Here is a 22,702-nt window from a genome sequence, read left to right as displayed (position 1 = left end):
AACTCTAAAACTTCCTACATTTGTCACAGAGAATCTTTAAATGTGGAAGATTCAGAAATAGGGGAGGTAATGGATGAGTAGTACAGTGGCACTGTTAATGATGTCTGTCAATGTGCTAATACTGCTTTGTACATTAAACCTGTAGGCAAAACCACACGGACTGATTCAGCAAAAGAACCAGGGATTTGTCAGGTCTAGCTGTATATCACATGCTGCTGAAACCGCACAGTGTCCAGAATCCTTTCTCCCGTGAGTATTAGGGCTTTTCATTTGCTATACCCTCAGTATCTTAAGAAGCTCTACTATAGCATATGGGGTCTTGTAAGTTCACTTATTTGTTGAAGTGAAACAAAGTATCTTTTAGCAAGTTGCTTGATTCCATTGTTACTCAATTTGTTTTTCTGCAGAATGAATTTGAAATCTTTTCCCTGGTCTGGGTGTCCAGAGAAGCTAAACTAAGCAGAGTTTTCAGATAACTACAGTGCAAATGCAGTCTTGTTTTCACAATACAACAAGGCTATATGGCAAGTTGACAAAGGGAAAAGTTATGTCTGGAAACATAAAAAAAAGCACTTTCCCCAGCTCCCAGGCCAACTATAAGGCTGGATGCACAGTTATTGCCAAGCACATCCTGCTTTCCAGTTATTATATTACATTGCTAAGTCTGAATGTATGATCCTTCCAAAGTAACAGTTTCCCTGTCTTATTCTCTTGGCAGCCCTTTAAATCTGTGATCCACAACCAGGAAGATGGAAGCTCTGAAATGTTTTTTTCTGAACAATTTTTTTTCTGAAATGTTATGATGAATTGGTTTTTCTTTTAATAATCCTAAAGTAGGGATTGATATCAAAATGGGCATCTGTTGTTGGACTGCACCCACTGGAGTGACAGCAGGGTACAAATAAAAATGACAATTATTAAGCTTATTTTCTAGAGAAGTTTTGCGTGCAAATCCTGGCCTTCATTTGCATTGTTGGTTTCTGCATTACAAGAACTAGATGTTTCCTACTTCTCAGCATTTACAAATTAAACAACATTGACTTCTGTTGATGTCATACTTTTGAGTAATACAACTTAACAAAAAAGGTATTTCCTCCTTTACATTTAGGTAGATGTTTTAATACCATAAGTTATGATAAAAGGATAGTGCATTGTGGAGCTGAAGATACAGACTTTTGAGGAGGGGATACTCTGGCAGTGGTGTTGTGGACAACTTGTTCTTCACCTTGGTCCTCCTACCTGATCTTACCTGTTCTTAACTTGTAGGACAGAAGTGGTCTCCTGCTAGATAGTGCATCCGATACAATGTATCTTATGACACTGGAGCCAAATTGTGACACAAATAAGCAGTAAGACATTTTACTTTAAGGCAGATGCCCAGTTTTCCAGGTAATGTTCTTCACTGCTTATGTATAATGACTGTAAAGTGAGGGCAGCTCTTAAAGGGGTAGTCATGGATGGTTTCTCCAGGCTAGCCATGTGTGCAGATACAGCCCATACTGTATATCCAGATACACACGGGAGTGGTGCTGTGGCACTTGGGGTCCAGGGCAATTTGGTATTTTAGGTCCTACCCACACAAACACAGTTATGCTGCTTTGGATTCAGCAGGCTGGGGGCCGTGCAGTCCCCAGGCAGTTAAGCCTGGCTTCGCCCTGGTTACACCCAGCCTGTGCCAGCTCTTAACGTTTTCAGTTGCGCTCCCCTTCTGGTAGCACGGAGAGCTGCCCCATCTCTGTGGTTTAGATTAACTTTGGGTTGACTGGGTCTTTGCACCCACAAGTTGTCAGTGGTGTGGCTGCAGGGAAGGTGTTTGCTGCAGTCACCCTGTGCGCAGCTTTGTTTTGAAGCTGGTGAATTCTTGGGTGTGGGGATCAGGTGCAGAATTTTGGTCAACTCTGAGTTGATTTGGCTGAGTTTACTCTGTTTCTCACTCTACCTATATACTAAGGCTTTTACTTCCCTGGGGTATCTCAGTCTCCTGTTGCTCTGGGTAAAATTACCAGTGGAATTTTATTGCTCAAGAAATAGTGGGAAGTGTGCGCATCTCTCACTGCCACTCAGCAGCATCTCTCACTGCAGCAGCATTTGTGCAGCTTTCATTATTTCAAAAATGCAGATCATAGCTGGCTGCTGCTGAGGCTGTTGCTAGTTCATTGTTTACCCAAGGCAATTTGGTTTTACTTCTGTCACTGTCAATTACAGCAAAATCCATTATCCTCATGATTCACAAATTGGGCTTTATTTCCATCTAAAGGCTGCAGCAAGGAACTTGGGAGCTTAGCAAATTGGGTTGATTACAGGAGTGACACACGGGTGATGTCCTTGACACCAACATGCAGATGGTGATACTGCCAAATTCTTTATATCTGACTAATTGAGCAAAGACCTTCTGAGAAACAGCATATCCTGAAGACACTACAGCTTACATCTTTAATATATTGTTCCAATCACCTTTCTGGAAAGAGGGTTAGTATTTTATTTCTAAAAAAGCAGGTAGTAGACAGCTCAATGGCAGAAGTTAGCTGCAAGCTAATGAGAAACAAGCTATGGCAGTGTCTGATTTTCCCTTATTACCAGCATAAGGCCATCTAGCAGCCTGTCTGTGCCATAGAAAAGCTATAAACTGGGTAAGCAGGAGTGAGGGAAGCACTGGACCTCACTATAGCCTTTACAATATTCTTAATCAAAACCAGAGTATACTCAGCCTAATCTTAATTCATATTTACTTTGGTGCTTTCATTTGAAGGGATAATGAAAGACATGTGCAGGAATATTTAGTTTGCAAAGAGGAGTGATTTGCGTTATAACAGCAATGACGGCATGGGAGAATAGCAAGGGAATAAAGACAACATACTGTCTGAGAGGCAGAGAATGCTCTAGATGAAGGAAGTTTTCTGATCTCTGACTGAAGGTGAATGCTTGAGCCTAAACTTGCTGAGCATCCAAACTATTTTCAGAAAATGCTGGAAGAAAGAAAACTTGAGGTTGCACTTTGCACATTTGCAGCCTGCAGAAGACAGCATAGCTGTGCTTGTTCAGCCCAAGGTGGCTGCTGTGCACTCTCAGCCTCTTGGTGGGTATAATGTGCAGTTAACACTGGACAGACAAGTTGACCTGGACTATTTCTTCTCTCCCAGTATGCACAGAAAGCAGCAGACCATTGCAGAATGTACAAGTTCGTGTGTTACCCTTGTGTAAGGCAGTGGAGAGGGATAAAGGACAAGCTTTGGTGCTGCTGCTCCCTGGTCTCCCCTCTCCCAACCGCAGAGATGTAAAACTACTTCTCTCTTAACCTGCCTTTTAAAGTAAATAAAGCTATTGCAGGTAAGCTTCCATGAAGGTTCTGTCCACAGACATATGGGGAGTTAAAACATATTCCACTTCCTCTGGGGAAAATTTAGTACAAAATGAGCGGTAGTAAATAATTCCTGACTTCTCCTTGGTAAATATTAAAGGTAACATTGAAGAACAAGGTTTTGCCAGATTGTGTAGAGTCATACTGTCTCACTATTTTTCAAGAAGATATTTTGTATGTAATTACAAGCTGTTATCTACCCCATTACTCCCATTTGTGTTTAAAGCCACAAACTGGACCTGGGGCTTACTCATGTCATTGGGACATGGGCTTGCTTATAAAAATAACATTTTTCGTAAATTTTACTCTAATTTTGTTGCTGTCCTGGTGTTGGAGGAGTTTTTAGCAGTGAGAAATTGGAGGAATAGGTTTCCCATTTCTTTTCTATGCACATGAAACTCTCAGAGATCAAGGAGAATTTTACAGAAGCACTCTAACTCATTAAAAGCTTCTTCAATGCTTTGGTCTGGATACCTACTGCAGGACTTTGGGCATTGAATGTAAATGCTGAAAATCTGAAATTTCTATGAAATTTCTGTATGAAATTTCTACTCTTCCACTGAAGACCAGAAGGAGGAGAGGTTGGGGTGACTACACTGACATCTCTGGGGTTTTAACTGGCTCTCTAACATTACATGAGCCTTTTCCACAATGACAAGAAATCTTCTCAGGTACAGTGTAGTAAAAGCAGTAATTGGTATCAAAGCCATCTGTATTATTTTTCTTAGTTTGGAAGGCAATATCACATTGCCATTACCTCTGGGAAACCTAAATGAGTTTATGGAAGCTGCTAATTCTGAACACTGATGGATTTTTTCCAACAATTTAGAGAAAAAGTGTTTCATAAATTTAGAGGCTCTTTCTTTGAACTAGAGATTAATTTTTGTATGTGAATTTAAATTAGGACAATGAATAATATACGATCTGGTCATTCTAATTTTAGTTCTGTGGTATCCTTCAAGTTAGTCGGAGGCGTTTTAGCTTAAAATCAGACTGCAGCGTTTGTTGTGCCTGTAAACGAATTATTTCATGCATTTCTATATGCAACAAATGGGGAGAAGCACAAGCTTCATAATACACTAGGCATATTTCTGTCCTTGTATTACATGTGAGAACAGGAAAAAAACATGAAGTGTCCTAATTTTGCTGTTGGAGTGATCAGTGCTAGACATGTTAGAAAGCTGTTCTCAATTTTAAAATTAGGCCTTAGGTTCCCCTAGTTTGCATACCCAATGTCACATGTTTCAGTTATGTTTAATATAGTGATGTGCTGTGTATGCAAAAGCTGTTTCTACATCTCAGAATCAGAGAATTGTTAGGGTTGGAAGGGTTCTCTGGAGAACATCTTGTCCAACCTCCCCTGCCAAGGCAGGGATCCTAGAGCAGGTTACACAGGAACACGTCCAGGTGGGTTTTGAATGTCTCCAGAGACAGAGACTCCACAACCTCCCTGGGCAGCCTATTCCAGTGCTCCGCCACCCTAAACATAAAGAACTTCTTCCCCATGTTGAGGTGGAACCTCTTGTGTTTTAGTTTATGGACACTGCTCCTCGTCCTGTTGCTGGGCATCACTGAAGAGTCTGGAACCATCCTCTTGGCACTCACCATTTGAGATATGTATATGTATTCATGAGATCCTCTCTCAGTTGGTCCTCTCTTCTCTAGACTAAACAGACCCAGCTCCCACCATCTCTCCTCATAAAACAGATGCTTCAGACCCCTGATCATCTTTGTGGCCCTCTGCTGGACCCTTTCCAGTAGCTCACTGTCTGTCTTGTACTGAGGAACCCAGAACTGGACACAGTACTCCAGATGTGGCCTCACCATGGTCAAGTAGAGGGGGAGGATCACCTTACTTGATGCACTGGCCACACTCCTCCCAGTGCACCCCAAGATACTATTGGCCCTCCTGGCCATAATGGCACACCACTGGCTCATAGTCAACTTACTATCTACCAGTGCAGCTGAACTGCTCTCTAGTAGGTCCTGTACTGGTACTTGGTTCTTCATTCCAGGTGAAGTACCCTACACTTGCCCTTGTTCAACCTCATTAGGTTTCTCTCTGCCCAGTTCTCCAGCCTATTCAGGTGCAACTGTATCCCAAATAAAAGAAAAATTTTTGTGCAGAGTTTCAGTGCCATTTTTTCCCTGAATTTGAAAGCCACCTCCAAAGTGGGTTAAAATCTGGACTGGGTGAGAGAAGAGTGATGGGGAGGAACAGTTATTATTAGGTTATGTGGAGCTGCCTGCTATGCCTTTTTCAGCACTCGCTCACCTTACCCTTGCTGAGGCTCTGTTTTGATGCCATAGGCATGGGTGCCAGGCTTGCACCCAGCCTGACAGGGGGAAGTGGGTGCTTCTGGGATAGGAGGGCTGCTGGTGGTGGTGATGCTGAAGAACCCTAGTGTAATGAGGAAGAACAGCTTTGCTTCATGGGACCTTACAGGGCTTTTAAAGGACAACATAAACATGGACAATATTATGCCATATATCCAAACAAGACCATGTGAGCTGGCAGTTTGTAGGGGTTTTTCTTTTACATAATAATACATATTTAGAAGTGATTGTTTTAGTGAAGGTAGGAGAATATTGTTCAAATCTGTTTATGGAAATAAGCCATATAGATAAAAGTACCTTGAGTATTGCTTATAACTACATTTACTCAAAGAAAAATGCTTTTAAATGCATTTGTTTCAAAGTAGGTAGCACTGAACAGACTAAAAGCCTATATTTAGCTTGGCCTATACATTGAGTTGCTACCCCCAAAAACTGACTGAACAGATTACTCAGGAGCATACAATACAATAGAATAATGTGTAAAATATGTCTTGAGAGAGGAGCAAAGAAATAAAACTATGTGTGAAGATGAAACCTTAAATTATGACAAAGTTTTATAAGAAGCATCTCATGCTGAATTTCCATTCTTCTAGTGGAGTCCTGGTGGATGGCAATAAATGCTGTAAAGATTTATTTGTAGCAAAATCACACCAAGAGAAGCTATTCAGAAATTTTTGAAGGTACTTTTCTTTGTCAGAATATGCCAATTTTTCATAGGGGAAATGTTCATGGAAACATGTTGAACTGGATTAATCTTTCGATGCAGCATGGGCTTTGTTGGAAACCCACCCAGCGTCCAGCCAGCATATGCACCAAGCTACTGCTCTGAGACAGGACAGGGCAAGTGCCCTGAGCCGGCCTGGGCTGCACAGGGTGCTCCTGGTAATGTGTTGTAGCTGGAAAGGTATTTGCTTGGGAATATATTTTCTTTCTTTAAAAAATGCAGTTTTCTTTCTGGAAATGCTAAATTATCACCAAATGCATTTTTTTTGGGCTTTACCTCAGTTTAATTTTCTAGAAAGTTCTAATAATGTTCCTTGGAGGAAATAGATTTTTGGGCATTAATTCAACTTGTTTGTCTCGACCCATGCAGCAGATGGCCAGAAAGGCAGTCTCTGGATATAGATATTCTCACATTGGATTATTAGTTTTGCATTGCCTATAATGTGGAGCAGTATTTACTATTGCTGAAAATCAACCCATCTCACAAACATAGGGAGGGGAAGAAACATAATGATGGCTTTCAGATGACTTATGCCAAAGAACTTATGAAAATACTCATTACATTTGGCAATGAATCAGGTTTGTCAGTAGTTGCATAACTATAGAATTTATTTTCCAAAATAATCCATAACATTTGTTTTTTTGGCAAGATGGTGTTGGACAGCAGTTCTAGCTTTCAAAGTTGTATGTTTGATTCTGGCAACACTGTGTGTTTGCAACTGAAGAGAAAACATTAGTGCATTTATTCAGTCAAATGTTTCATCTGGTTAGTGATAATCAAGCCAGCAAGAGTGAATTAGTAAGATGTGGTTAAAAGGTTATAAAGTTTCATTTAGAATAAAATGTAGCCAGTGAATGCATTAAAATAAATACTGAGATTTAATTTGGCAAATAGCTTGCAGCAAGTAATTAATCTTTTATGGCTGCATTTTTTTCTCTTTCTATAACAGACAATCCTTGTCTCTGTCAGCTTACTGAATTAAGCTGTATTTTGGCAAATAAGTGCTATGTTATCTCTGGGTTCTGCTTGGTAGCTGCTCACAGACATGCTGGGAGGAGGCTTGTTTCTCACCAGCCCGTGGCTGTCATCTGTTAGTAACCATATGTGCTGGTGACACTGCATATCTGATGCCACCTCATGCCAGTCAGCTCAGTAATGCAAGAATACCAAAGAATACAAAAAGCCACTCCCAGAATGATAGTTTGGCCCAACAAGTCATTAGTTTGGCTTATCAATTTAGCCATGTTTTCCCTTTTTTCCATGCTGCAGAGAACAAAGGGGAGGCAGCTCTAAAGGGGCACCCGCATGGCACCCACCAGTGCTGCTGGAGGCGTCTGTCACCTGCGTGATCCTCACAGCACATCTCAGCCTCAGATGTGCTGTGAAACTGCAAAATTCAGTCTTGCCTCCTCTTCCCTTTAAAACTGTGGAAACAGGTTATCAAAAAATAGAGGGAAATAAGGGATTCAGATTAGGTTTTTTAAATGCATGGAATGATTCAGAAACCACTCGCTACCCTCCAGAAGTTTATGATTAGTTGTTTTTAGGAATGAGGCCATGTGAAACTTTCAGAAACTTGCAGTGAGCAGAGCTCTGCCTTCAGGAGCCTCAGAATCAGTTCGTCTCTGCATTTTGAGTTATGCTCCTCAATTGCCCAGGTGCCACGTGTGAACTATAAAATGGTGCCAAGCCTGTGACACTGGAGATGTATCAATGTGATGTGTGATCACTGTGTGCACAGGTGCCGTGGCGTTGCTTGGTAAGTGAAACTAAGATAGGGTGTCTCCAAATAGATTTATCTTTCTTTGTGGCTGACAGTCATGTCCTACAGAAAACATGGAATGTGGTCCTACACCTTGAGGTAGTTGTCTGAAAGTTTTCTAGGAACATTCATCTGAGGATTGTACATGAGAGAAAAGTCTTTTTCAGAAAGCAGCTGTATCACTGGGACTTTCCTTCTGGCAAAGGAGTTCATTTGCCTTTTAGGCGGTTGCTTTCTGTAGCCGGGAGTATTGCAGATTTGTAAAAGTTAGAGGAGCTCCTTCTGTCCTCACATGCAGATTGACTCCTCTGTGAGCAGCTGCATTGCTGAATGCCTCAGTCTCTGAAAACTGTGGATTGCTTGGTAAACATTTTTTAAATTACCTGGCAAAACACGTACACTAATAAGAGGTGAGTGAGGCATGTACTCTTTACTCCTGCAGTGAAACCAGCTGCTTAGAGATTTAAGAGTGAGTTGTTGTGTTCTGTGTCTTAATCCTTGTTATTGCAGTGTAAATGACTCCATCCAATTAAACTGGAATGTGTTGACTTTATTATGTGATGGCAGATTGTGCTTCTGCTCTAACAACCACTGTAGCTCACTAGAAAATAGGTGTGCTCAATGCATGATACTGCTTTGTTCAAACCAATGGTGCAAGTAAAATTGCTTTCTCACTGTGCATATTATGGGGAAAATCTTTAAAACCTCTTCCTGTCTTGCCTGTGCTCATACTGCTGTCAGGAGGAGCTTTGCCATTGACTTTAAAGGGAGCAGGCAAAGCTCAATAGCAAATGCTTCACAAAAGTGGCACTCTGTGTGACATCAAGCAAGGGTGGTTTGAGTAAGGATGGTTTTACTACCAAGGCCTTGGGTGGGGCTTGAGAAACTGTTGGCTCAGGTCTCTGCTCCGTGGGAGACTTCTCTTCTGGACTTTGCTCAGAGATTAAATTCCCTGTCAAGGGGTTAAGGTGTTTTCCTCTTGTTTGTTTGTCTCTATTTAGACCAAGCCCTAAAGTGGTCTTACTGTGTCTGTGAGCTACTTGATATTTTCTCCCAGGTGTGACAGAGCCTTAGTTGTAACAACATGCATTGCTCTTGAGCCCAACTAATCAAAGAATTTTCAGAAAGTTTTAGAGTTAAAGATATCCAGGTATTACTCTATGTCCTATGGTATACATTAAAGTGTGAAGAGTCATGAAAGCTATTCCTAGATATATGTTTGATTAATGTATGAACATATGTTACTTCCTGAATTTGACAACATGCACTGTGCTTAGTCATATAATGAACTTGCAAATGCAATTTATAAAAGTGAGTACTTGAAAGAAACTATTTTCTGCAGTTTAAATGCAAATTAAATTTTCTGTTAATTTGCTTTAAAAGTAGCTGTTAAATATAGCATGTGAGTCCAAGTGGATACTTGCTCATCCAAATCTCTGCAACACTCCCTAGAACCAGATCAGGAACTTTTATAAGTGTTAAAATTTTATCCAGTTGCTTGAATGATGTTGCAAATATTTCCCAAATTCATCAGATATCTACATGAACTTGGAAGGGAAAATCTTCAAAAGACCAGTTTCAAAGCTGGATTTTTTTCCCTTTTCTCTCACTAATCAATGCACAAGCTTGTTCTAAAATCAGAACTAAAACCCCAGCAGAAGTTCAAAAGGAATAGCCATAGTGTGTAGAAGGGTTCATCCCTGTGAGAGGCTGAAAGGCTTTGATGGAGACTGTGGGAACATTCTGCTGCAAAATACTACCTTTTCTCATGTTTGTTTAATACTGCTCATGCTTCTTCACTGAGCAGGTCATCCTGCTGGCAGAGTGCAGGCATTTTAAACTCGATCGGCAAGTAGCACAGTGGAATCTGAATATTAAGCAAAACTGGGTAATTTGAAGGCTTTCTGTTAAGATGCCGGTTGGGAGCTTTGTCTGTTGCTTGTGCTTGCCTGAAAGTCATCTCCAGTGCTTGTGGCTTTCTGTTATGGGAAAGTCTACTCTGAGCGAGTTATTTTTGTGGGCTGCGTGTGCCAGTAAAGGCCATGTAGACATGCTGGCAGCCAATCGAGAGCTGGTTTAGCTCAGAGGCTGAACCCCTGTTTGCTGTGGGGCTGTGCCAGGTGTGAGTTAGCCTGGAATGGGAGGGGGCTACGGTGAGGCCAGTGTCATCACCTGGGACCATGTGTGATCAATCTCTCTGTACTTCTGTGTGGCTGTTTTTCACAAAGCTTTTTAGAAATCTAGGCCACTGTCTTCCAGTGGGGCTGACAAAGACAAATGTTTAGCTTCCATTTGACTTTTAGACTTATTGCAGACTGATTTATGTGTGTTTTCTTGTGTAGGGAAGCAAGATTTTAGAAACTATCTTCTCAGTGATATTCACCAAGCTGGACAAATCTGTAAATCTAGTTTTTAATTTAAGTTTATGCCGCTATTTTCTGTAAAGTCCTTTTCTTTTTTTTAATCCAGTGTTGTATTTGAAAAAGAGCTGTAAGATGTAAATGATCATAACTCCAATTCAAAACCGAAGTCTGAAGTTCTTTTCTTACACGTTCTGGTCCTAGGTGGTTTAATTAAGTAAACTTTCAGTATTTTACTTATTGTAATATTTGAATGGGAATTGTAAGGCATTACTTATGCATGACTTTCAAGTATGTGACCAGGAACTTATTAATATTTCTGAGTCTGAATGTACTTAATCACTTGTGTTTCATTATGAATTGCTCTGTTTTTCCCTGGAAGTTTCCATGGCAGAGAGGGATGTTCAGGGACTACTACTAAGGGATGCAGAAAATCGGAGTACGAAGCAGTTCTTCAAATTTTGCACAGATTCACATGAAATATTCCCTATTCCTTCCAGGTCATTAGTTTAAAAGGTCCTTAAGTTAGGATAACTGTGTTAGTCAAGAGAAAGCTGTATTAAGCAACTTGAAAATTGAATTTGTTATCGGTTTTATGAAGATTGCTTCAAGGGTGCAGAATTTTTAATAACTTTCTTTTATGTTGAACTGCCTGCTGCAGCCTTTCTTGGGAAATAGAAAGAGCTGCAGATGAAATGAATGCTAACACGTCTGCTTCCTTTACCTTAGCAGTTGTATAACTGGCAAGAAACATAAAATCTCTTTTCTGCTGTAAATCAGCATCTTTGAAAAAAGCCCTGGGACGGTACAATGCATTACACTTATTCTGTACTGTACTAATGGAAAACAGAACACTAAGCTAATTGAAAGGGCAATCATACTGTATTTCTGAAAAGTCAAGATAAAATAATTTTTCATAATGAAAGAGGAAATAAGAAATGTTTCTGGCATTAGACACAGTCAAGCTTTTATCTAAGTTTCTGCTAATATTAATCTTTGTGCGCAGGCTGCTAAGGTTGAAACATCTATCAGAACTTACCCACAGCCATGCATTTCCCACAGAGGTTGGTTTCTGAGCAAAAAAGGGGCTTTGCTGGGAAGGACCATACGGGAAACCTCTGAGGAAAGCAAGACTTTTGCTCATCAGCCCTGATTATTGCAGGTGCAATTGCAGGAATCGCTGAGGCTGTGCTGTAGCACACAGTGCAGGGCACAGGAAAAGTGTGTGATGCCCCAGACGTGCCCTGTAGCCAGCACCAAAACACATGGGCTGCATGACTGAAGGCTGATAATACCTGTGAAAGAATATTTCACAAGTTGTTATTTCTTACATAATAGAAAAATTTTGTTTCTGCCACAATACATTGTTGGGTTTCGGCTATTGTGAGTTTTCTGTTTAATTCTTTCCCTGCTTTTCCTTTTTGTGCATGTTGGTTTCTTTCCACGTGACCTAGCTTATGCAAAGTCTTAGAAATCAGTGCTCAAGGAACTACTGTTCCCCTACGTGCTGGCTTCATATCATTAGTTTGAGAACTGGCATTGCAGGGTTTGCAGGGGTGATACAGTACAATGTTTAATAGTTGCGGATCTATCACTGGTGCATTTTGAAGTATTTCTACCTTAAATCCATCACATTAAGGGCTTTGAATAACAAGGTAGGGCAGGATTCATATACAATTTAGGAAGTAGTGATGCTGAATGTTTTCTTGGACTTGGAAAAAAGCAAGCTCTCTTCCTTTCATATTTGGCTCTTGCTAACTCTTGACACAACACCAGATTCACTCTGAGAATGCTAAATACAGCTCAAATGCTGTTTCTCAATTCTGACAGCTTTCTATATGAAGCACTTCGGTGTTACATACAGGCTTATGATGCCTGGCATAGCTGAAGTGTGTTCTGTGTTGTCAGAGTTTGCTTAATTAATTGTTGCAGTATGAATGTTCAGAGAGAATCCAGACAGAAATAAAACTAATGGCACCTTAAAAAAAAAAAAAAAAGAAAAAAGGGAAAAATATACCAAATAATTGAAAATATTTGCTTAGTAGCTATGACTTAAAATTTTCAAGGCCATTTGTGGGATTTGAACATTTTAACCATGTGCAGGCAGTTGCAAGCACAAATCTAAATCCTGTCTAGTTGCAAGAATCTCAGCCCTTTGGTTGTCACAGAGGTGTTCCTCAAAGAAGAAAGGAGACTGAAAATGTGATTTGTTTTTTTTTCTCTTTCTGATATTTAAAGAATGAAATGCTTGATTTTGCTGCTGACATCTGATAAATAGCTCATATTAGGTTTCTTAATGAAAATATGGTTTAGGGGAAATCTTCATATACTTATGGAAGAGCTGCTGTCAGCCCCAAGTGATAATGTACTCAGACTTCTCTGTGTGGAGAATAGGTTTCTTTTGCGCTGTTTGGGGTAGCACAGTTGCCCATTACCACAAGGACTCGTGCCTGTCAGCTGCACCTGCTACCATTTTGTTTTCCTCTTCCAAGCTTAGTAGGGAAGCATCAAGAGCTAATTCATGTAAATATTTGAGGAAAACCACAATGAAGCCTTTGATGGCATGTATAGCTTAAGTTTTGAAGGATGACTGTACTGGAAGACCTGTAACAGATTGAACAGCCATACAACAAGCTCCAACATCACTTTGAAAATGGTTTTTAAGGTAGTATTAATGTTTCCTGGTGGCTTCTGGATGAGTTTTCATTTGAGCTCATAAAACCTACTGCTTTCTTGGTGTATTTAAACCCTGATTTCAAGGACTTTCCTGCTTAACTCTGAGGAATTTTTTCATTCCTCCCTGAACAGAGGTTTCAAGAGCAGGAGGACAAGACAGAGTCAAGCAAGAAAGTAAAGTACAAAACCTGCATGTGTTTGAAAGGGATTTTCTGTCATCTGTACGGATGATTGTATGTGACATATTTTTATATCTGGAACACACACATGTATTTATGCGCACATTTGTAGGTGTGTTGCAGACAGAATGGGAGATGTACCTGGGACAAAGGTTTTAGGGAGACCCTCCCTTTGAGTCACGAGGTTCAGAGAGGATCCCTTTGCTTTTTAGACTTCTCAGAGAAAAAATTAGGTGAAGCTGGATCCAGATTTAATCCCAGATTTGGTCAACGGTTTACGTCTAAAGGATTATATGTATAATCAAAATGTATAGCCCTTCATCCCACTGGATTAAAGGTGGCAAAGTATATGCATATATTAAATAAAGACTTTTTTATAATTGATAGTGATAATGACAATAATGATTTATAATGCTAATACTATGATTGGGCTAAAGGACTTTAATATCTAATATGCAGTATAAATGCCTAACTACTATTTACTATAATTCAGAGCTAACTTAATAATTAAGTAGATATTGTTATTACTCACTGATACAGGTGACTGTGGAAACTCCTTTGCTCGGCCTCAAGGAGCACCCTTGATAAGTGTCCCCACTCAAGGAGGAATTTCTACACACTCCTGGGAGAGGGGTGTGTTAGAATATCTGGCACCAAAAGGTGCAACTAAGCTTTTATAGTATGAAGTGATTGGCTGTATGTCATTTGTTATCAGGTTAGATTTACTAGCTCAGTGAAACATGAAGAGTAACAATAACTCATCCAAAGATTAACTATGTTTCACAAGATAAGCCATTGTCACCTCTGTCAGGAAACATTAGATATTTCTTAGGTTTAATCTCATGGAGTTGTTAAAACAGGTTGGTCTTGGCATTCTTCAACACTAAAAACAGTGTTACCCCCACTTCCTTATTGGTAATTTACGTAAGTAGGGTGAAATTTGAGCTCTTTCAACCACAATTAGGCAGAGTTTCCTGCTACAAACTGTACAATACTAAATTGGGGCTTTGGAAATACAAATATTTAAAAGCATAGTTAATAGAAAAGCTGCAGGTATCCAGCTGTTCTGTTTCTGCAAAGGGAATCTCTCTGAAGAGGCAGGTTTATGCTGTCCCACTTTAATGTTACATGTAATACATACACATGCGTACATATGTATACAATCAGGTTGCTATATATGTAGTGCGTACTCACACCTGCAGGTTGGTAGATAACAGTCCTTCCTTGGGCTGGACTTCCACAACTGCCTCTGGGGTGCAGTTGCTAAGTCAGAATTTGCTTGCAAAAGTACAATAAGTAAAACTGGTGACTGAAGATGCAAAGCCATTTCATAGCTTCAGAATTTTCCCCAATTCGGTACTCTACTTGTTAGTGTGACCTTCAATGAGCTATAAGAGAAATGTCTGATGTCTGTTTATTTCACAATCCACAATACTAGTTAAATGCTGTTAACTTTCAAATTCAGGATGAAGAAATTACCCCAGTGCAGAAATCTGATAAGAGTCTGCTGATCCATGAAGTCCACAATGCCAAAGGGCAGTATTTGATCACAGGTTTCTTCTTTTTGGTGGTTACTGGCTCACACTGAATAAATATTCATGTGCAGTTTGCAGCTCAATGGCAAACTAATGTGCATAGCAGTGAAAATTTAATGAGGAAAGAGAATTTTATCTCTCATTTTACAAGACAGATTCCTCTGCTTGAGGATAAAGTGAGTGCAGCCTCACTATGTTTTTAGATTTGAAAACCATAACTTCTATCCACAAATCTCACTTAGTTTTACCCCTTTAATAATTTAACCAGATTTTCTACTTTTAGATTGGAAAGCAGAAGAGAAGTTAGAAGTCAGCAGTCTAGTTACTACCATTAGAAAAAAAACATGGAAGTACTGAAGCTCTTGTGAGAAATCTGATGTGGGAGGGTTTACAATTACTGCTTAAGTTTCAAAGAGTTTGGATAACAACAAAAGAAACATCATTCTTAGTGAATCAAGACCTGAACCTTTAATGTCTGTTTCATACTATTGAGTGAGGAAACCAAATGGCATTTGTTTATTGCCTGACACCCAAGTTTAGGATAATAGTCAGAAAGAAAAGAGGTGGAAATTTTTTGATTAACTGAAAAAAAAGGTGCAATTTTAACAAATCATTGAAAGCTGTATACAGCTTTTCTATCCTCTCTTTAAAGAGGTCCTGCTGCTTTTCTAGTTTAAAAAGCATTGAAGTCATGGATTTGTAGTTCCTTCCTATCCAAAACCAGCTTGTATTTTTAGAGGCATTTGACGTCAAATCAAAGATTTTTTGTGACTAATGAAAATAACTTTGTTGCATACTTCATAGTTTAGACTTTGATACCTTTTGGTAAGGCTGTTGGATTTTTCTTTTTCTTCTTAGACTTCTCAGTCAAAGAAACAGAAAGTGCCAAGAATGTGAAACAGCCTGGAAATATTTTCTCCTCCATCAAGAAACACAACATGTCCTTTAAAGCTTAATTGAGCAGCACAGAGCTAATTAGCTGTCCGAAGACATGCCATTTAATTCACTACCCAGCATTAATTTGTTCTACAGACTGAGCTTATCTCATATATAAATGCCTTTGCCCTGTGGCTTTCCAAACAGCTGCAATATACAAAAAAGACTGATAACTCTGTCATTTAAATGTTGCTTGCTTCCTTCACTTCTGCATAAAATACTGAATTGCATGTGAATTGTAACTGGAAAGTTTTCATGGTCACAATGAAAAAATAATTTGTTTTTATTTCCTTTTAGCTGGAAATGATGTTATCACTCTGGGATTGAAAAGCCGCCATTTGAGGTTTGCACTAGATTATAATTTGCAATTTGCTAATCTAATGTGGAATTTTGATAGTATGTTGAATGAATAGTTTCAAAGCTTTTTGAAGGTAGGTGGGTAGTGAATAATTACTTTATCATTTTCTCTTTACTGTAAAAAACCTAAGTATATTTGTTAAGCTATTATAACAGAAGAGTTGCTGCAGTTAAAATGAAAGAAATTTTATGCTGCTAATCTTTGACGCATACAGTATTATTTTCAGAGACTAACAAATTCTGTCGCTTCTCCATCTTCAGTAAGAACATCATGATTTTCTTAGGATATGTAATGAGTGAGTTCATGAAATGTGACTCTCATGCCCAAATACTTAAGTCTATAATGTTACACTGGGTGTCTTGCTGAACTTGTTGTTCTAGCAAATGTTTGCAATTAATTTCCTCTCAGTACCAGTTGATGCCTTTGTATGTTATACTATTTATGTGAAGTCCTGTAGGAAAGAAGTTTGAAGCCTTTTTCTCTTTGCAGAGGAAAAATTATACACTTGGTCCTTAAAACATGTTTGTAGTAAGGTGTTTTTTTTTTCCTACAAATTTTTCTTTGAAGATCCACGTCAAAGAATTTGGAGATGTTTATGTGGGACCCTAGGCTTTCCCCAGGCTTTGACACATTCTGAAGATCCAGCCTCCATCAGAGCTTCATTTCTGGGAACACTAAAAGCTAAAGGGACAGAGCTGCTGCTTACTTGGGCTGCCAAAGACTGGGAGCAGGGAAGGAGAATGTGAAAAAGGGGATGAATGGGATAAAAAAGAAGTATTACGGAAAGGGCTGGAAGAGACAACTGTGTTAATAGAGTACTTTTGCCAGTGTAAAAGAACTTTTGCTAGTGAAGTGAGGTGCAACTTCCCAAAATCTATCCCTAATCCATACCAAGTGACTAGGGATAGGAAATATTTATCTCTTCTATCAACATTTTTTTGTCCAATCCTGTGTCACAGATGACTTGTTAAAATGGTCCATTATGGTCGGTGACCAAGGAGTGGATAAAATCTACTGCCTGTAAGTATGCTATACTGCACTTGAGTGTCCTGTGTATCCTCGCTGGCATACTCTCCATCCCATGTGTCTTTGTCTTCTACACTGAGAGTCCCTCACCTGCATCTTCCTTGGCCTTGAGTTGGTCAGCTCTGTGAGGAAATAAAAAATAACGAAATAGCATTATTATTTGTTCATATAAATTGGTTTCCCAGTGTAAACTACTGGAGTGGCAGTGATCCAGTGATTTATAAAGCTTATATATCAAGAAAAGAGATAAAGAAAAGATATTTTCCATTTTTAAACCTTGAGTAAAAAAAAAAAAAAGAAAAAAAAAAGGCAGCCCTATGAATTTTACTGCTGGGTCATAATGCATGTTTTCTGTAGTTAATGCAATTCTGTATTTAGAGAAGCCAGTATTGAATTTCAGGATTTATAGGAAGCTATGGCCACTGTCTTCTCAACCTCAGATTCATGCATTGCAGATGCATGCCTGTATGAGGCTTCTAGGGCAGGCATCATTCATCCAGCAACTGATCCTCAGCATAATCAGGTCCTGAGCTCTGCTTCCTCCGTTGCCTTACCAACCTAAGGTGAAGGTTGTGCTCCTCTCGCTGACCCTGTGCAAGTGAGAAACTGCATCCCTGTCTCCTGAAAGACAGAAGTGATAATCCAGTTGTTAGCTGCTCATTGTGCAAATGGAAAAGAGTATTTTTATCTAGCTGAAAGATAGAGGATGAAGAGTCACCTTCCTGGGATGACAGATGGTAAGACAAACAGTCCAACCACAGGCAGTTTTCCTGGGAACATGATCTGCTCGTGCATATTGATATTGGCTTATTGAGCTGCTGATCACTGCTTTTTGCTGCATGGACTGGAGCAGCTCTGAGTGTGAGGCACCGGGTGCGTAGCTGGGAAAGGGCTTTCCTGCTGCTAGTATAAGTGCTTTGGGGAAGTTGTACACACTATGCACTTTATCTTACTGCACGAAAAAGAAGAGTGGTGATAAAATGTGAAACATTTGTCGAATCCTGATATATTACTGGTTGTGGGTGAACAGCTTATGACTGCTTTGCAGGTCAAGTATTAAGAACATTCAGCCTTGATTTTTTTTTTTTTAATTTAATTTAGTTTGTGTTTCTGACTAATTTTTTGTCTTTTAAATACTTGGAGAATGAGTTAGAATTATTACTATTTATAACTATTTCTATTTCAGGAAAGTTTGGATTATCTGTTTTATTGCAACTGAATTAGTTCCTTTTTGTTTCCAAACTGTGTTATCTACATAAATAACTTCACAGCACATCCTCAGTTGCAGCAGTCCTTCATTTTGGCATCAACTTTAATATCATTATTTATTCTTATCTATTACGTTCAGTGTGAGATTAAGGAAAGGTTTATTTTTTTATTAAGTGGCAATAGTTACTGCTGATGGGTGACAATTTACAACTCTGTTACCACTAAGGAAAAAAAAAACACCTTTTGTTTTTGTTATGTGTTTGGAACTGATTGCTGGTATGAAAGAAATAAAAAAAGTTGTACATCCAAGGAGGCTTATTGCATTATCAGGCAATACACCTGCCTAACTGATAAATAAGACTCAGCCTTGCAGTTAATAAAAAGCTGGAGTTATTTCAGGCTGAAATACAGTAGAGTCAAAAAATGCAAATATTGTTCATGACAATTGCACCATCATAAGAGAACTGGAGGTCGTAGCTGTGAGTTGAAGGAAATCAGTGTTCTGCTCTAAGTCTAGGCTTTTGGCTTTTCAGATTAATCTTTTCTATTAGTTTCTAAACATTAAAATGCCACTTTTTTTTTAAAATATGTTAATTTGAACCTGAAAATGACCCCATGTTAATGTAAGTATTGCAAATAAACAAAATCCTATGAATTTTCAATTATCTTTTTCTTAGAAAAACAAAGAAAATATCAGGATATCAGATTTCAGTCATCCTCAGTAACTAATTAGCTATTAGAAAATTTTGCTCAGCAGCATTTTGCAGCCCACCATTAGACTACCATCTTGTGAAAATAAATACCGAAGCAGAAGCAAACTGAACTATTCCCCTTCCAGACCTCCACGTCTGCCCACAGTGGCAGCACTGTGAAATAGGCCACACAAATTCCATAAACGAGAAGTAAGGACAGGGGAGCAGAATGAAGAGAGTCCACAAAGAAGAAAACAACTCAAACCCACCACATCCCCCAAGCTCCAAAGCCCTTTTCCTCTCAGACAGCAGCTCCTTGTGATACCTATTGATTTTACTGACCATTTGGCAAGGCATCTTTGTCTTGGCCAGGACCCAAGTTTTGCAGCTTGTCAGAGCTGTAGGATGAGCTTTGGTGCTGCCCTTGCTTCCTCCTTGCTGATTTCTTTGCCTTGCTCTTCTGTAACTAAAGATAGGATTAGGCTCATGAGATGTTGTTTGAAATGATTCAAGTGTCTGGTCTCATTTAGATTTTGAGGGAAGACCACGTGTGTAGTAGTGCATGTCTTATTATTAATGGGAAACACAAACCCCTTCGTTATGCTACTCTACACATATTTCATAAATGAAAATTCTCAGTTCATGGTTTCCATAATTGTTGGAATTAAAGTTGAGGGAAAAGGTTGACATTACAATTTTTAGGTAGGAGAAATTTCTAAAGGTTTTTTTCTCCTTTCGTGCCTGGGGCAAGATTTATTGGATGATGTTGCAAAGGAGAGTTGGATTTGGCAGCTTACAAGTGCAATGAAAGTGTCTCTTACTTTTTGCCTCAGGTACATTCACCTTCCAAATAAATTTTAAGTAATCTTGTGGGCTTTCCATGTAAATTATTCTGTTTCCTGCATGTAGAAAACCTTAAAAGTATAAATTAACTGTTCATTCTTTTCCTCCATCTTGTTTCATTAGATTGTATATGACCTGCTGGACAGTAGTGAAGGGGAAAGGGACCTGGGGGTCCTGGTGGATAGGAGGATGACCATGAGCCAGCAGTGTGCCCTTGTGGCCAAGAAGGCCAATGGCATCCTAGGGTGCATTAGAAAGGGTGTGGTTAGTAGGTCAAGAGAGGTTCTCCTCCCCCTCTACTCTGCCTTGGTGAGGCCGCATCTGGAATATTGTGTCCAGTTCTGGGCCCCTCAGTTCAAGAAGGACAGGGAATTGCTTGAAAGAGTCCAGTGCAGAGCTACAAAGATGATTAAGGGAATGGAACATCTCTCTTATGAGGAGAGGCTGAGGGAGCTGGGACTCTTTAGCTTGGAGAAGAGGAGACTGAGGGGTGACCTCATCAATGTTTACAAATATGTAAAGGGTTAGTGTCAGGATGATGGAGCTAGGTTTTTTTTCAGTGATGTCCAGTGATAGGACAAGGGGCAATGGGTGTAAACTGGAGCATAGGAGGTTCCATGTGAACATCAGGAAAAATTTCTTTACTGTGAGAGTGACAGAGCACTGGAACAGGTTGCCCAGGGGGGTTGTGGAGTCTCCTACGTTGGAGATATTCAAAGCCCGCCTGGACAAGTTCCTGTGTGATGTACTCTAGGTTACCCTGCTCTTGCAGGAGGGTTGGACTAGATGATCTTTTGAGGTCCCTTCCAACCCTTGGGATTCTGTGGTTCTGTATATGAAATTTCCATGGTTCCCATTGGACACTACATTCTGATACCTGCCCCCTTCAAATGGGTTGTAAACACATTTACTTTGTAAATAGATGCTTTTCTCAGTTTAAGGAAATTCCAGTCTTTAAGGCCAGAGCAAGCCAGCTCAGTGAAAGAAATGCTAGGTGACTTCTGAACCTTCTAAAAGCGAACTCAAGAAATTATTGGGAAGTAACTGTCAGATTCAAAGGTATTTAGCTCCACATGGTATGTTTGCAGCCGTCTTAGAAGCTAATACAAATTGATGGTTATCAGAAAAAGCAAACTAGGTCTTAACTCCCATTTTCTTACATTGTTCTGAAACACGAACACACAAATAATTCTGCAAAACCAACCAGATTGACTGACATTCAGATTGACAGAATAGGACACTAAAAATTAAGAAAGTCCAGATTTTCCTGATTCAGTACCAGAATGAGTAGCTCAACAAAATACTTGTTAAAACTTCTGCTGCTTCTACAAATTTTTCTCTTATTTCCATTTCGCTCCTCATGGTACTGCATGTTGATTTATTCTTGAGATACTGGGATAAAGTTTCCTCCATAGACAGAGGTTTTCAGCACCTTCAGGTGCTTCAAAAAAAAAAGAATGGCTTCTCCTAAGGCTCAGGATATCAAACAGAATAGAGAGGAATGTACTTTCTTGCAACACCTTTTCTCCTGAGAAGGTAAAAGCAGTTGAAGTTTTTTAATCACTAAACTGATGAGGAGGTTTCTCTTCCTTTAGTTTGGAACTGTAAATTTTCTTTAATTAGAGGAAAAGAGATTTTTTTGAGAAATGCCTGTTTTGCACAATGATTATCGTGTAATAACCTCATTTGTTCCTATCATAACATTTCTTAAAATAAAAGTAGCAGCTTTAATACTCACCAGTGTGACCATTCCTTATTGCTTTATGGAATATATTTGTAAAAGAATGTACCAGAAATGTCTCTGTGTGTAAAACACTGCTTAGACAAAAAATCACAGTGTATTGAAAATACTGGAATTGCAATCAAGTTATTTCATAAACTTTGGGACATTTCTGAGTGTCAACCTGTACTTGAGAGCAATCTTACAGTAATGAATCATTCACATGCACATAATAAAACACAAGAAATACTACATACATGCTTCTTTAGGCTAGGGAAGCAACTAACTTCCAGAGGGTTTTAGAAATAGGACTGGGAGAAAATGTTTTTTAAAATTAGGAAATATATAGCACCTTGACAGTGTCATTTAAAACCTAGCAGGAGAAAAGAAGCTGACTATATGTCTTATCAGCGAGTACTTCCCAAACAATTTAGTAAATATGCTGTTTTCTCATTTCAGTAGGCAGTCTCTAGCAAGGTAAAGTGCTACAGCTTTTTTTCAGGTGTGATCTCATTTTGTTCTAATGCTGTCATGAGGCCATTTCACTGTATGTAAGAGTTAATGTTCTGAGAATTGGAAATTCAAGTAATTAAATCAGGAATCCATTTCAATAGCTTAATTGGTTGAATGCTCTTTTGCAAGTATAGGAAATGATACGTGGTAGTTTTTTGTGAGATCTGTTTATTTACACAATTCTTCTATGGAGTTGCATTTACCGGTTCTTGTGGTCTTGTATCTGCAACAAGCTCTTTCTGAACTGCTAACATACTGCCTGGGTCTCCAGATAAAGTTATGCAATTGATTACAGATCTCTTTCTCAGTTTTTCTCCTCATACATTGTTTCAAATTTCCTTAAAATTTTTCAGCTGCTAAAGGAGAAAATTTCCTTCCAAGGTATTTGTAATGTCTTTTACTGGCATAATGAGTTAAGGTTTACCAGTTCTCTGGACTTTGTTAGTTTGTTTGTGCCCAATAAGATTTCACTGT

The 22,702-nt window shown here is 39.2% G+C and overlaps 2 long non-coding RNA genes across 2 annotated transcripts in view; one reads left to right on the top strand and one right to left on the bottom strand.

The window, feature by feature from the left end:
- Positions 1-22,702, bottom strand: part of LOC133283121 (uncharacterized) — a 172,703-nt gene that overhangs the window by 85,611 nt on the left and 64,390 nt on the right. The gene's annotated exons all lie outside the window — the stretch shown is intronic.
- On the top strand, positions 15,700-18,155 carry LOC133275971 (uncharacterized). The gene is made up of 3 exons (XR_009745796.1): positions 15,700-16,298; positions 17,185-17,245; positions 17,707-18,155. It is a non-coding gene; the product is annotated as an uncharacterized LOC133275971 (long non-coding RNA).

This window comes from Pezoporus flaviventris, unplaced genomic scaffold, assembly GCF_033815535.1.
Source record: "Pezoporus flaviventris isolate CSIRO_AGI_PZ_B2104156 unplaced genomic scaffold, CSIRO_AGI_Pfla_v1 ptg000001l, whole genome shotgun sequence".
Lineage (NCBI taxonomy): Eukaryota > Metazoa > Chordata > Aves > Psittaciformes > Psittacidae > Pezoporus > Pezoporus flaviventris.
Note: the sequence above shows the minus strand (reverse complement) of the source record. Positions and strands in the feature narration are given on the sequence as shown.